The sequence below is a fragment of the Bos indicus genome, chromosome X (assembly GCF_029378745.1).
Source record: "Bos indicus isolate NIAB-ARS_2022 breed Sahiwal x Tharparkar chromosome X, NIAB-ARS_B.indTharparkar_mat_pri_1.0, whole genome shotgun sequence".
NCBI lineage: Eukaryota > Metazoa > Chordata > Mammalia > Artiodactyla > Bovidae > Bos > Bos indicus.
The window spans coordinates 145,265,727-145,281,316 of NC_091789.1; the positions used below are offsets into that span (position 1 = coordinate 145,265,727).

The 15,590-nt window shown below is 48.0% G+C and overlaps 1 protein-coding gene across 12 annotated transcripts in view; it reads right to left on the reverse strand.

Annotated features, from left to right (window-relative positions):
* TBL1X (transducin beta like 1 X-linked) overlaps positions 1-15,590 on the reverse strand; it is a 247,727-nt gene that overhangs the window by 142,867 nt on the left and 89,270 nt on the right. For 10 of the 12 annotated variants that reach the window (XM_070784370.1, XM_070784369.1, XM_070784364.1 and 7 more), the window contains one exon: positions 9,294-9,367. The gene's annotated coding sequence lies outside the window, so the exon portion shown is untranslated. Of the gene's footprint in view, positions 1-5,781; positions 5,937-9,293; positions 9,368-15,590 lie in introns of all 12 variants that reach the window. The other 2 variants (XM_070784367.1, XM_070784368.1) reach the window with 1 other exon arrangement.

The following is a 15,590-nucleotide window of genomic DNA, read 5'->3' on the forward strand; positions in this document are numbered from 1 at the left end:
GGTCAGGAAATACCCAGCCCTTTATCACTTTGAAATGCAATGCCTCCAATTAGAACATCTGTAAACCAAAGAACAAAGTACCCAATAACATAATTAATTTAACAAAGAAACTATAGCCTAAAATATGAATCACACTTAAAATTAATCAGCAACACTAAAATAAAGACAAAATGTGAACCCAGTAATGTCATTAATTTAAGACAGAAAGAATGTTAAACCGTGAATCATGCTTCAAATTAATCAGTCACATAAATCAGAAAATCCCGCAGCAGTGAGGATCTGCCTTCCCGACGAAGCTTTGCTTCAGGTTTACAAAATAAAAAGCCAATCGCAGCGCCTTATTTAGTTTGAAAAAAAAAATAATAAAAGATAGCTGTGTGTTTTAAAAGACCCAAAGATGCTACCAAAGCACTTCGTTGAGCAAGGTAATTTGCCAGACAGAATATACATTATTTAACAGATTTTCAACTATTCCAATGCACTTCTGTCAAGACTCCAAGTCTGCACCCTACAATTTCCACCCCAAACCAAAACTCAGACCAAACATCTGTGTGGCACCCCTGGCAAACCAGTATCCTGCTCCAATCCTAGCATGCAGCACTCAAATGCCCTCCTTACCTGTGACAGACGAACAGATAACCTCAACATCCATTCTGGGTTCTTCCTCGGCAACCAAGTGTCAAAAGAAATTCATTTCAACTGCTCTGTGTGAAGTTCTAAGCTCATCCAAGCTGAAAGACATTACTGTGTACCCCTGTCAGCAAACAGCAACTGCTTGAGGATTTTAGTATTGCAATAACCGTGTCAGGACAAAATCAGATCCCAATATAGAGCACTGATTTTTATTTTTTTGTAGATGATGCTTGAGTTATAGACCCGTTTCGGAATCATCAAGAACCCTTTCACATAAACACTTCATCACGTTGATTGCAAAGTGTCTCAAAAGTGTATACACACAGCACCAGAGCTGACAGTTTCTCAGAGAAGGCAAAGGAGGTGGTAACAGGAAGGCAGAGTCAGGGGGCAGTAGGGGACATCCACCCATCCCTCTCTGGGGCTGTGGTCAACTCCTAAGGAGGTGGTTCCCCTGGTGGCTCAGTGGTGAAGAATCCGCCTGCCAATGCAGGAGACATGGGTTTGATCCCTGGCCCTGGGAAGACCCCACATGCCATGGACCAACTAAGACTGTGCACCCCAACTTCTGGAGCCCATGCCCCTGAGAGCCAGTGCTCCACAACTACTGAAGACCCAGCACTCTAGAGACTGAGCTCTGCAACAACAGAAGCCACTGCAGTGACAAGGCCGTGCACCGCAGCTTTACAGAGAGGAGGCCCCGATCTCTGCAGCTGGAAAGCAAGGCCGAACAGCAACGGTACTGGAGTGAGTCGGCCTTCCCTTCTCCACGGGCATCTTCCCAACCCGGGGATCGAACCCAGGTCCCCCACACTGCAGGCAGATTCCTTTTTTGTTTTTTGGTATTACCACATTTTTGTATTTTTTTTTTTCTTTAATTGGAGGCTACTTACTTTACAATACTGTAGTGGTTTTTGCCATACATTGACATGAATCAGCCAGGGGTGTACATGCGTTCCCCATCCTGACCCTCCCCCCATCCCCTTCCCCATCCCATCCCTCAGGATCATCCCAGTGCACCAGCCCTGAGCACCCTGCCTCATGCAATGAATCTGGACTGGCGATCTGTTTCACATATGATAATATACATGTTTCCATTCTGTTCTCTCAGATCATCCCACCCTCGCCTTCTCCCATAGACTCCAAAAGTCTGTTCTTTACATCTGTTTCTCTTTTGCTATCTCGCATATAGGGTCATCCTTACTCTTTCTAATTTCCATATGTATGTGTTAGTATACTGTATTGGTGTTTTTCTTTCTGACTTACTTCGCTCTGTATAATAGGCTCCAGTTTCATCCACCTCCTTAGAACTGATTCAAATGTATGCTTTTTAATGGCTGAGTAATATTCCCTTGTGTATATGTACCACAGCTTTCTTATCCATTCGTCTGCCGATGGACATCTAGGTTGCTTCCATGTCCTGGCAATTGTAAACAGTGTGCAAGAGGATTCTTGCTGAGGATCCAGCTGAGCCACCAGGGAAGCCCAATGGAAGACCCAGCAGAGTTAAACAATAAATGAATAAGTAAAATTACGTATTTTTTTAAATATAGCTCAGGAGAAAGCCATCTCACTGGAAAGCAGCACGAGAGATGTCGGCCGGCACAGGGCCCAGTTCTGAACACGCCTGCTACGCACCCAAATGTTTCTTCTTTGGGTCATTCCTGTGGAGGCCGACTGGAACGAGGCAGGTGGGATGAACAAATAGAAACTCATCTCAGAAGACAGTTCCTAAATCAGCAGAAGAGTGCATTAAGGCACTTGAGGAAGAACATAAAAGAAGATTCTGGAGTTTTTCCATGTGAGTATCATACCATGGACCCCACACGCCTCCTGGAATTGCTTTCTAGGTCAAAAGAGTGGCCACAGGCCAGATATAAAAGGACCCCCCCCTTCTTTATTTCTTTTTTCAAAATTGATGTATTATTGCATGGGCTGTGTTGGGCCTTCCTTGCAGCATGCGATATAGTTCCCCGATTGGGGATCGTACCCCTCCCTGCCTTGGGAGCGTGGAGTGTTAGCCACAGGACCAGCAGGGAAGTCATGGGACCCAGCTTTAAAAGATATCTTCACAGATCACTCAACTATCCATCCGTGGGGTAACCAAACCACCATACACACACACACACGATGGAACATTATCTAACCACAAGAGGGAAAACACAAGCTACCCCATCATTAAACTGCAAAGACATTTCAACTTAAACAGGCTCAAAAGGACGAATCTCATGTGATCCCATTTACGTGCGGTGCTTAGAAGTCTCAACTGCAGAGATATTAATATAAAGCAGAACCGTGGGTGCCAGGCGCTGGGGGAGGGGAATAGAGAGTTGTTGAAATGCGTATGTAATGTTAGCTAGGAAAGATGGAAAAAGTTCTATACGTGGATGGTGGTGATGGCTGTATAACAAGGTGAATGTGCTTAATGACCGTGAAAGTGAAAGTCGCTCAGTCGTGTCTGACTCTTTGTGACTCCGTTGGATCCTCTGTCCGTGGGGATTCTCCAGGCAAGAATACTGGAGTGGCTTGCCATTCCCTTCTCCAGGGGATGTTCCCAACCCAGGGATCAAACCCAGGTGTCCCTCATTGCAGGCGAATTCTTTACCATCTGAGCCACAGGGAAGCCCAGTGATAGTGAACTATGCATCTGAAAATGGTTAAGACAGGAAATAAAGCTGTAACCCAATGGGGAAAAATGGTTAGCATGCTACATCATACGTTATGCATATTTTATCACTGTAAAACATAATGCTTTGTAAATCTGACTTAAATAGGCATTAAGTGAAGGCATGACCTTTCAGATGAGCTTTCTGGACTGTAACTTCATCTTAGGACTCCGTTAAAAATTTGCTAATTGTGCACAGGGGTGTCTCATAAAAGTACAAATGTGGAGGATTTTGCAATTTTTTTTCCCCCTGGTGGCCTCATGGCACACATTGTGGAATCTATTTCCCAAGCAGGGGTCAAACCTGCATCCCTGGAAGGGAAAAGACCAAGTCCTAACCACCTGGACCACCGGGGAACTCCCCACAAGTATTCAAAGTAATAAGATTTAGAATTACTACTGACCATTAAGAAAATTACGCAACCTTTTTAACAGACTATAAATCACAAAGAATCCAACTGAGGCTTATGAAGTTATCCATATGATCACATTGTCAAAAATGTAGTTCTTCCTGTGACGAACAACAACATTTAGGAACAGAAACCCAAGTATATTCATTTGTAAGAGTATAGTCATGTTGAGTATTGGAGTCCTCATGAGAGTGTGTGTGCATGCGTGCTCAGTCGAGTCCAACTCTGCGACCCCATGGACCATATCCCACCAGGCTCCTCTCTGTCCAGGGGATTCTCCAGGCAGGAATACTGGAGTGTGTTGCCATGTCCTTCTCTAGGGGATCTTCCTGACTTAGGGATCAATGCCACGTCTCCTGCTTGGCAGGCAGATTCTTTATCACTGAGCCACCTGGGAAGCCCCAGAGTCATCATAGGAAGACTCAAAGGGTATTACTCCTTACCACAGAGCTTCAGAGCCAATGCCAATAGTCGCTAACCTACTGTGAAACATGATGAAGGGCAATATTCAATATATGCCAAGTTTGGGGGCAAATCCTAAACCAGCCAAGCTCATACTACCGACATTTGAAAGTGAAAGTGAAAGCCATTCAGTCATGTCCGACTCTTTGTGACCCCATGGATTGTACAGTCCATGCGATTCTCCAGGCCAGAATACTGGAGTGGGTAGCTTTTCCCTTCTCCAAGGGATCTTCCCAACCTAGAGACCGAATGCAGGTCTCCAGCACTGCAGGCAGATTCTTTAGCAGCTGAGCCACCAGGGAACCCCAAGAATACTGGAGTGGGTAGCCTCTCCCTTCTCCAGGGGAACTTCCTGATCCAGGAATCGAACCGGGGTCTCCTGCATTGCAGGTGGATTCTTTACCAACTGAGCCATCAGGGAAGCCCATTTGGGGTCAGATAATTCTTTGGTGTGTGAGAAGGTGGGAGAGGCTGTCCTGTCCATGGTGGGGTGTTTGGCAGCATTCTCAGATGCCAGGATCACTCCTTCCCATCAAATCAATCATATGTGACAACCAAACATGTCTCTAGACTTTGCCAAGTGTCCTGCGGGCGGGTTAAAAGACTGCCCCCAGGGGAGAACCCCTGTCCTCAAGAAAGAGATCTTCAGGAACCGCCCATGTTTACGAAGAAAACCAAAAGGTAATACTAAGAAAAATAACACTCTCTGATTTGGTTTAAGCGTCAGAAGTAGTAACAGATGTCAGAAATGAAAAGAAACCTGCCATCACCTTCAGGCCATTTTACAACCAGAAGCTACAGCCAATTTCAAGAGCTTATTCTTGAATTTTAATTAATCGGAACTCAATGTCCATTTATACCTTCCCAGGTGGTGCTAAGCAGGAAAGAACCAGCCTGCCAATGCAGGAGACATAAGAAACATGGGTTTGATCCCTGGGTTGGGAAGATCCCCTGGAGAAGGGAAGGAATGGCAACAGACCCACTCCAGTATACTTGCCTGGAGAATCCCCATGGACAGAGGAGCCTGGTGGGCTACAGTCCATGGGGTCACACAGAGCTGGACACGACTAAAGCGACTTAGCACAGCACAATGTCCATTTGCATCAAGTTCCGTGAAGAAGAGACTCACTAGACTCCCGATCCATCAGTTGAGGGCATGCCCCTGACGACAGCACAAGTTTTTGTGGGTTCAAGAGGAAAGAAGCGGTTTCTCAAGAGAAAGTGGGTTTTTTCCTGAAAACCTGGAGGGAGGGCATGTCAGTGGGGCTCTACGTCTGTGTTCTGGGGATTCAACAAGGCAAAGGTTGTTTGGACGAAAAGAACACTGAATAAACCTCAAGCGAAGACTGGAAGCAAGGGCTGAATCACGCTGACAAACAGCATCTCATCACGCACTTTCATCAGCAGGAGACCTCAGAAAATGAAACTGCACTACACCATTATCCATGTGGAATTCACGTCTTCCAATCAGCTAGTTATGGTTGCCAGGGCACCTGGATGCTTTATGGCTTCTGATAAGACAAATGAGCAACACCCTACGTCTAGCCCATGGCACCCCAAGCCTGCCAAACAATACCCATGTTCCAACCCGTGCCACTGCCGGTACCATACCTTAGTATGAAAAAGCCCTGCAACCGGGTTGGTCTGTAACACGGCGGACCGTCCAGATGAGATTCACAGAACACGCTGAGTTGCCCCTGGTAGTGTCTGGTTCTAACCATCAACAATTCTACCGGGAATGTCTCCAAAATGCAGTCCTCTGAGCCCTTTTAGGATTTTATGAACAGAAAAGAGTTGGTGAGAAAAGGCTACCCATCCCCTTATACTAGGCCACACCTCACCCCAATGGACCAGTTTCAAAACTGGGAAAGGATTACATCAAGGCTGTTTATTGTCATCCTGCTTATTTAACTTATATGCAGAGTACAGCCAAAGTTGTGACCAACCTAAACAGCATACTAAAAAGCAGAGACATTACTTTGCCAACAAAGGTCCGTCGAGTCAAGGCTATGGTTTTTCCAGTAGTCATACATGGATGTGAAAATTGAACTACAAAGCAAGTTGAGCGCTGAAGAACTAATGCTTTCGAACTGTGGTGTTGGAGAAGGTTCTTGAGAGTCCCTTGGACCGCACTGCAAGGAGTTCATCCTAAAGGAAATCAGTTCATCCTAAAGGAAATCAGTGCTGAATATCCACTGCAAAGACTGATGCTGAAGCTGAAGCTCCAACACTGGCCACCTGATGCGAAGAACTGACTCCTTAGAAAAGACCCTGATGCTGGGAAACATTGAAGCAAGAGGAGAAGGGATCGACAGAAGACGAGATGGTTGGATGGCATCACCGACTTGATGGACATGAGTTTGAGCAAGCTCTGGGAGATGGTGAAAGATAGCGAAGCCTGGAGTCCATGGGGTCTCAAAGAGTTGGACATGACCAAGCAACTGAACAACATCATCATCACGCGAAATGCTGCGCTGGATGAAGCACAAGCTGTAATAAAGGTTGCAGGGAGAAATATCCACAAGCTGGAATCAAGATTGCCGGGAGAAATATCAACAACCTCAGACACGCAGATGATACCACCCTAATGGCAGAAAGATCATTTTTGAAAGGACAAAATTACAGAGCCGGAGAAGTCAGTGGCTGCCAGGAGCCACAGAGGCTGACCATACAGTGGGGGCACGCAGGGGTTTTCCTGTGCCAATGGAACGGTTTCTGTGTTGGATTACGGTGGGGGTTACTTAAAGCTCCACGTATGATTATAGCTCACACACTGTCCACATGCACGCAGGCACACACCCCAGAACTGCTAAAATGAAGACCAGGGCTGCATCAGCGCAAAACTGCAGCTGTCAGTTTCCTACTTTTGATAACATAGTATCTTCACAAAAGACCAGGGAAGGCGGGGGACGACCTAGACCTCAATTTGCTATTTTTTTTTTGCTTCCCAGATGGCGCTAGTACAGGAGACTGTGGTTTCAGTCCCTGGCTTGGGAAGATCCCCTGGAGGAGGCCGTGGGCAATTCCCTCCAGTGAGAATCCCATGGACAGAGGAGCCTGGCAGGCTATACATTTCATGGCATCCCATGTGTTCAGTGGGACACAACTGAAGCACCAGACCACGCACACACATATTTTTGCCACGTCTTGTGAGCCTAATATTATTTCAAAATAGAAATCGTCAAAAGTAACAGTGTCTCACTCATGAACAGATACACCAAACGTGGGCTATTCACCCAATGGAATGGGGTCTGGTAATCAAAACGAATGCAACAGCACCGTTGAACCTTGAAAACGTTCCACCAAGTGAAAAACCAACCGTCCACGAAGCGCACACACTCTGCGTGATTGCATTTACACGAAACATCCAGAATGAACAAATCCAGAGATGCTGACCATCGACAGGCGGTGGCTGGGGACTGGGGGAGGCCTGAACAAGGAGTGAGCTCTCATGGCTCCATGGGGTTCTTTGGGGAGTGAAGAAATGGTTTAGAATCAGTTGTGGCGATGGGTGCGGAACTCTGTGAATATTCTAAAAACCACGGAAGCGTACACTCTGAATGGGCGAATTGTCGGCTATGTGAATAACAACGTGATCAAGTTGTTAATACCATATGGCCGTGGCTGGCAGACGAGTTGTTATGTAAGTATCTTGCCATGCTTTACTGTTCTTTCTTCACCCCAGGGGGCTGGGGGTGGCTGGTTCAAAAGGTCACCTATGATATCGTTTCAAATTACACGAAGGCCATCTGTTACTGATGGGTATGTGACCCCAGGCGTGTCTAGGTAAAGGGAGATAGCAGCTCTGATGCTAAGAGAATCAGAATCAGACTCCTTTGGGCGCTGTGCAGGCAGGGTTAACGTCAGGGCCCTTGCCTTTTCCTTAGGGAAGCCTGGCGTGCTACAGCCCACGGGATTACTAAGGGTCGGATACGACTGAGCGACTAAACAATAACCCCCATCACTCCCCTGCATTGCACCAGGCTGGCTTATCAACTTTTCCCTTTAAAGAGGAAAAAAAAAATCTCATTGCTCATTTCTCGCCTTTGCCCATAGAGCCCCCCATCTAGAATGCATATCTTCACTATGCACTGAGATCCCAAACGCCACCAAAGCCCGTCCAAGTCTCCCCTTCAAGACGAAGGTCCAGGCTTCCTCAGCGGCTGCAAGGCAGGTTAGTAGATCCTTCCTGGGAATTCCCACAGCAGGAGACGTCTGCACCGTCCATGGGACACCCATCCATGCCACGGCTTTCTAAGACCTGTAACGCCTTCCCCAAAAACACAAGACATAACTCACTTAATCTCCACACACTCCACAATGCTCCAGAAGTAAGAGATTCAGAGAACAGTCACCCCAGAAACAGAAGACTTTCATAAAAGGGGGGTCTTGAAAAGGAAATTCTTGATCTGGGTGAGACCCGGGCCTTGCTGCAAGCTGGGTGAAATACAGCAGCCAAGATGATGGCTCCAGACTCCAGAGGTCCCCGTTCTAGGAACCCTGCCTGGGTTCTCCATGCTCTCACGACAGTCCACGTGGGGCTCGGACGGAAGGAAAACGCCTCCCCAGGTGCCCCCAGCACAGGCCACATGGCCTCACGATGCTGTCCAACAAGGTGTTTATGGAAAGTTCTGTCTGGACCACAAACTAGGCAGTGGATGTCTGTCGTTTCCAAACACATACAAGACAAGCATCAAAAAAAAAAAAAAAAAAAACACACACACACACACACACACACGCACACGCACACGCACACACCTCTGTTTCTCATAAATCAGCCATCCGAGGGAAAATAAGTACCTGCAATGTTCTCGGGAATGAGAGACCATGAAAGAAATGATGCGTCTTGCAAAAGCACACAATAACCATCTCCATCTCTCCTTCCTAAAATTTCTGACTTTCCAAACGCTCCGAGAAACAGGAGTTTATCACGAAGTGCCAACACAGACAGATACACAGCATGTTTTGGTTACCAAATCAACTACTACAAAACATCTTGAGAAATTACTGTTTCTGGTACATACAGCCAATAAGTAATAGTAAATTTTTTAAAAAACATGGACCAGTTGACAGGATACTTCATTATAGAATAAGAAAGAAATCCATTTTACAATTTTACTTACTCAGAGACAAATGCAGGCAAATCTCGTCTTCCTTCTGGGATTTATTTTTAGGCCTGTTTTCTATCTTCGGTTACCTGTCAACAAAAACACATCCAACATCAGGCAAAAAAAGAAGTCAACGAAACCCACTCCCAGTATTCTTGCTTGGGAAACCCCATGGACAGAGGAGCCTGGTGGGTTACAACCCCTGGGGTCTCAAAAGAGTTGGACACGACTTAGTGACTAAATAACAACAAATTGCACTTTATCACACCTAGTATTTTTTAACATCTTTTTTTTTAATGCAGTAAATATTACAATACAATCTGGAAAATAGATCCTGGTGAATTCAATAAAAATTGCCAGATCTCCCTTGTGGCCGTTCAAAAACAAAAAAAGTCAACAAAAACATCTCAACTACATTCTCGACCATTCAAAGACTTACGCAGCTTTCTGAAGCAGGGGGGGTCTTAGGAAGCGGAAACATTAACAGTGTCAGATGGTGGACAACCATCGTTGGTGAAATTTAGTGTTTCGTCTCTGTGCATACAGTGAGCCTGTTCACAGGCAATCTGTTCAAAACTCTCAATCTCAAACTAGTTATGATCACCTCACTAGATATTCCAATCACCCCAAAACACGAGACACATCTCACTTATCTCTGCACAGTCCACAGTGCTCCAGAAGTAAGAGATTCAAAGAGCGGTCATCTAGCCAGCTAGAGCATCTAGCCAGCTCTCACTGTTCTCTAAGCACCCTAAAACACACTAAACGAAAAACACAGGTTATTTTTCGCTCGATTCGATGCAACCTGGCACATTCTCACTGAGAACTCCGCGTCCAGACGTGTGGAAAGAGCAGACGCCGCTCGGCGATGCTGCTGTTGGCATCAGGGAACACGATGTCTGCGGTCGTGGGACACTTAAGTATCCCGACGGTGAGAAGGGGGGGATCTCAGCGAGAACGGAACATTGGCAACTAACTAGTAAGAAAACGCCCAAGACCATGTAAGAGAACTGGTAGTGGGGGAGAAGTGACCATTGGACACGGAGCTGAGCTCACACCGTGGGCCAAGACGGGGCACCGTGAGGAGGGAGCCCTCGAACGTGCAGGAAGGCAGCCCACGAGCGCAAACGTCCAGTGGCGATAGCAACCTGGGTGACGGGGACACGGGAGGAGGGGCCGGGTGACCGTGCTGCAGAAGCGAGCAACAGTGGATCCTGGGCAAGGAGGGCTCTGCAGCCTCAGAAAGGAGCCTGACTCCTCCTCCTCCGTCTCTCTTCACCCGGCACCAGGCTGAAGGACAGAAGAAAATCTGACCATCCGCCCACTTAAAATAAAACCCTTCAGGGCTCCCATCATTCTCAGGACAAAAGGCTTAGAGAAGCTCTCGCCCTGCAGAGGAACACGGGGGAGCTCGCAAAGGGCCGGAGGGGAACACGGAGGTGGAGAGAAGACGCACGGAGTCCGCGATATCCTGGAGATGAGACGTGGGGCATGCACAGGTCAGCGCGTGTGTGCTGGGGTCGGGGGCAGAAGCAGTAAGGATGCCGTCCAGGTTCAGAGCTCGAGCAAAAGGTGGGATGTTTGGGAAGTCAAGAGTAGAGGAGAGAGCAAAAGCTTTTGAAGGTGTGAACTTTTCCTGAAACCCCCGTTGGCTCTCCCACTCTCTGAGCGGATTCTTAACTAGGTGATGGCACACGTCTGAGCGGGTGGCAGAGGTCACAGTCCCAGAGTTAGGTCTGTGTAACCAATGGACTTCCCTGGTGGCTCAGACGGTAAAGCATCTGCCTACAAGGCGGGAGACCCGGGTTCAATCCCTGGGTCGGGAAGATCTCGGGAGAAGGAAATGGCAACCCACTCCAGTATGCCAGGAAAACCCCATGGATAGAGGAGCCTGGTGGGCTACGGTCCCCGGGATCGCAAAGAGTCATACGTGAGTGATTCACTTCACTTCACTTCACTTCAACTGTGACCCCTGGAGCTGTGGGCCTGGCTGGGACGCACCTGGGGTGGGATTTCTCCACCTCAGCAGTACTGGCATTGGGACCACATCACCCTACGTGGTGGGCTTCTCGTGGTCACTCGTGGTAAAGCCACCTGCCAATGCACTGGACGTTAAGAGATGCAGGTTCGATCCCTGGGTCGGGAACATGCCCTGGGGGAGGGCATGGCAACCCATTCCAGTATTCTTGCCTGGAGAAATCCCATGGACAGAGGAGCCCAGTGGGCTACATACAGTCCATGGGGTCGCAAAGAGTTGGACACAACCGAAGCAACTCAGCAGGCATGCAAGAATTCTCTGGGGTGGGGATGTGGGGCTGTGCTCCATGTGAAAGGACTCTGAACAGTATTTCAGGCCCTATCCACTTGACACCATAGGAATCCTGCCATCCATCCAGGGTGTGACAACCAAACTGACCCTCGTTGCCCAGTATCCCCTGGACAGCATGGTCACCCCGCTGAGATTATCTGAAGATTATCACACTAAGGCTTCCCAAGTGGCGCCACTGGTAAATAATCTGCCTGCAGGAGACGCCAAGAGACCTAGGTTTCGTCCCTGGGTCGGGAAGATCCCCTTGGAGGAGGGCACGGCCACCCACGCCAGTATTTCTGCCTGGAGAATCCCATGGACAGAGGAGCCTGGTGGGCTACAGTCCATGGGGTCGCAGAGAGTCAGACACAACTGAAGTTAAGTGATATCATATGACATCCCTTTTACGTGGAGTCTAAAAAAAAAAAATGTAACACCCTGGCAGTCTAGTGGTTAGTGGTTAGGACTCTGACCTCTCACTGCCCAGGGCCCCAGATTAATCCCTGGTCAGGGGGGAAACTAAGATCTCACAAGCTGTGCAGCACAGAAAATTAATAAAGAACAATTTTTTAAAAAGGACAAATAAATGATACAAATGAACTTCTTTACAGAACAGAAACAGACTCACAGATACAGAAAACAAACGGATGCTTACTAAAGCGGGAAGAAGGGTTGGGATAAATGAGGAATTCGGAATTAAGATATACACACTACTATGAATATATATAACGGAGAAGATAGTGGCACCCCACTCCAGTACTCTTGCCTGGAAAATCCCATGGATGGAGGAGCCTGGTGGGCTGCAGTCCATGGGGTCGCACAGAGTCGGACACGACTGAGCGACTTCACTTTCACTTTTCACTTTCATGCATTGGAGAAGGAAATGGCAACCCACTCCAGTGTTCTTGCCTGGAGAATCCCAGGGACGGGGGAGCCTGGTGGGCTGCCATCTCTGGGGTCGCACAGAGTCGGACACGACTGAAGCGACTTAGCAGTAGCAGCATGAATTTGTGAACTAAATTGCACAGCACGGGGAATTACAGTATCTTTCTCATAACCTATCATGAGAAAGAATCTGACAAAGAATAGATTCAACGGTATTTCTACAAATGTAAAGGCCACCACCGAACCCAGAGGAGGAGGATCTGGCCAGTGAGACAGAGAAACAAGAGCGTAGCAATGCGGGATGAAAACCACAGACAGTTCGGTGTTCCTGGCTTCTAGTGACAGCCGCCACTCAGATTACCGGGGGAAGACTTAGCAAGTAACTGCCGCTGAGGCAGAGGACTGGAGGTGGGGGCCCGTGGCTGATAGGACGACAAGGACAAACACACACCGTCTTCTCTGCATCTGCTCCCTGCACGGAAGAAACCGAGGAAGACTTCACGGAGGCAGCAGCATCCCTTGCCGCAAGGAGTCAGGTGAAGAGGAAGGTAAAGCGGCCAAGCAGCCGCCACGTGAGTGGCAGTGGAGGTCAACGGGTGGGCGCAAGCAGAGGGCATGGAAGTCTCCCAAAATGTCAGAGGGCGGGTGCTCGGAAAAGAGAATGCCGACAGCAGAGTACAGGAGGGCTGGTTGGCGGGGGAGAAAGGGGGCCCCACAGACCACAGGAAAGAGACCCCCTCTCCCCCACCGCCCGATCAGCATAGACCAACCTCAGTCTTGGGGCCACCCAGCATAAGAACAGCTGCTACTGGTGGAGCATGCTGGCTCTAGGGCCGCCCCACGACCAGAGCCGGCAGAGCAGGGCACCAGTTCAGTTCAGCTGCTCAGTCGTGTCCGACTCTTTGTGATCCCATGGACTGCAACACGCCAGGCTTCCCTGTCCATCACCAAGTCCCGGAGCTTGCTCACACTCCTGTCCACTGAGCTGGTGAGGCCATCCAACCATCTCATCCTCTGTTGTCCGTTCTCCTCCCGCCTTCCATTTTCCCAGCATCAGGGGCTTTTCCAATGAGTCAGTTCTTCGCATTGGGTGGCCAAAGTACTGGAGCTTCAGCAGAGGACCAGAGCCAAGCTGTTTTCTCACTTGCTCTCAAACCATCCCAAATCCCCCTACCTCTCGAAGGAACACATCTGAACCACCAGAAATTGGGATTAAAGGGCACCTCAGGAACCTCCAGTCTTGCTCTTTTTTTTACCCCCCCCAACCACGTGTTGTCTAAGCTTACAAGAAAGGGCCCACCCTCTTGGCAGACAGTGCTCAGAACCCTTTAACTCTTTATCAGTTTCAGTTCAGTCGCTCAATCGTGTCCGACTCTTTGCGACCCCATGGACTGCAGCACCCCAGGCCTCCCTGTCCATCACCAACTCCCGGAGTCCACCCAAACTCATGTCCATTGAGTCGGTGATGCCATCCAATCATCTTATCCTCTGTTGTCCCCTTCTCCTCCTGCCCTCAACCCTTTCCTACATCAGAGTCTTTTCCAATGAGCCAGCTCTTCGCATCAGGTGGCCAAAATACTGGAGTTTCAGGTTCAACATCAGTCCTTCCAATGAACACCCAGGACTGATCTCCTTTCGAATGGACTGGTTGGATCTCCTTGCAGTCCAAGGGATAACTCTATCAAAAGGCTGACAAAAGGTGCCCCATGCACCATCCACCGCTCCATTCTGTCTTCCTTCCACCAAACTACTATGCACATATATTCAGTTAAAAAAAAAAAAATGAAAAAGTTAAAAAAAAAAAAAAAAGACAGAGAAACAGACTTACAAGCCTCACTTTGCTCCTAATTAATTATAAGAAACTCTCTCCGGACCAGAGACTCCTCAGCTGTGAAATGAGGGTATTAAATTATTTATGAGGTTTCACCCACATCAAAAAGGAAAATCGGAGGAACCATTTTCCTGTTGACTTCCTTGGTAAATTCTAAGGGAAAACACCTTGCAGGGAACTGAACCAAGAATTTGCAAAGGGATTGCTTTGGGAGGACTTGGTGGAGAGAGCGGGGTGGGCGGCAGACGGGTGTGAAGAGGAATTCATCTGTGTTCCATAGCCACCTGAACACAGAAATACATCCAAAGCAATTTTTTTCCCCCTCTTCTGAAGTTGCCATAATGATTAACATGTTCACCCTGGAGAAACTCTAGTTGTACCATCATGAAAAAAAAAAAATGCAAAAAATGTAAAATATGTTTTCCGAAACCACTGAGCATGACACAGGAGCTGCAGTTTCCTCCTGAGTCCTCTTCTTCCTTTTTTTTTTTTTTAAAGAGAGCCCAAATTAACCTGGCTGAGCCCCAGCAGCTCAGATACATTCCGGCGGGAGGGGTCTCAACGCCAGAGAATTCTAACCGCTTCATTTGGTACGTACTTGCAGAGTTCAGGTTCTGTATGATGAAGCTGTTGTTTCCTGCACTTTCAATACCACCCAGTGCTTTTTATATATTCGGATGATTCAGTCCATACTAGATTTTTTTAAATTTACTTTTAATTGGAGGATAATTCTTTACAACACTGTGTTAGTTTCTGCTGTACAACATCAAGACTCAACCCTAGTATACGTATGTCCCTTCCCTCTTGAACCTCCTTCTCATCCCCCTACCCCACCCCAACCCATCACAGAACAGAGAGCTGGGCTTCCTGCGCTATACAGGCAGCTTCCCAGGAGGCTAGTTATCTTACCCGTGAAAGTGAAAAGGGAAAGTCGCTCAGCCGTGTCTGACTCTTTGCGACCCCATGGACTTATAGAGTCCAGTGGACTTCTCCAGGCCAGAATACTGGAGTGGGTAGCCTTTCCCGTCTCCAGGGGATCTTCCTGATCCAGGAATCGAACAGGGCTCTCCCACGTTGCAGGCAGGTTCCTTACCAGCTGAGCTACCCGGGTGACACATGGTGGTATTGTGTATCTATCGGTGCCACTGTCTCAGGTCACCCCACCCTCTCCTTCACCCGCTGTGTCCACAAGTCTGTCTCTATTCCTGCCTTGGAAATAGGTTCATCGGTACTACTTTCCTAGATTCCTACCAGGTTCCTCCATCCATGGGATTTTCCAGGCAAGAGT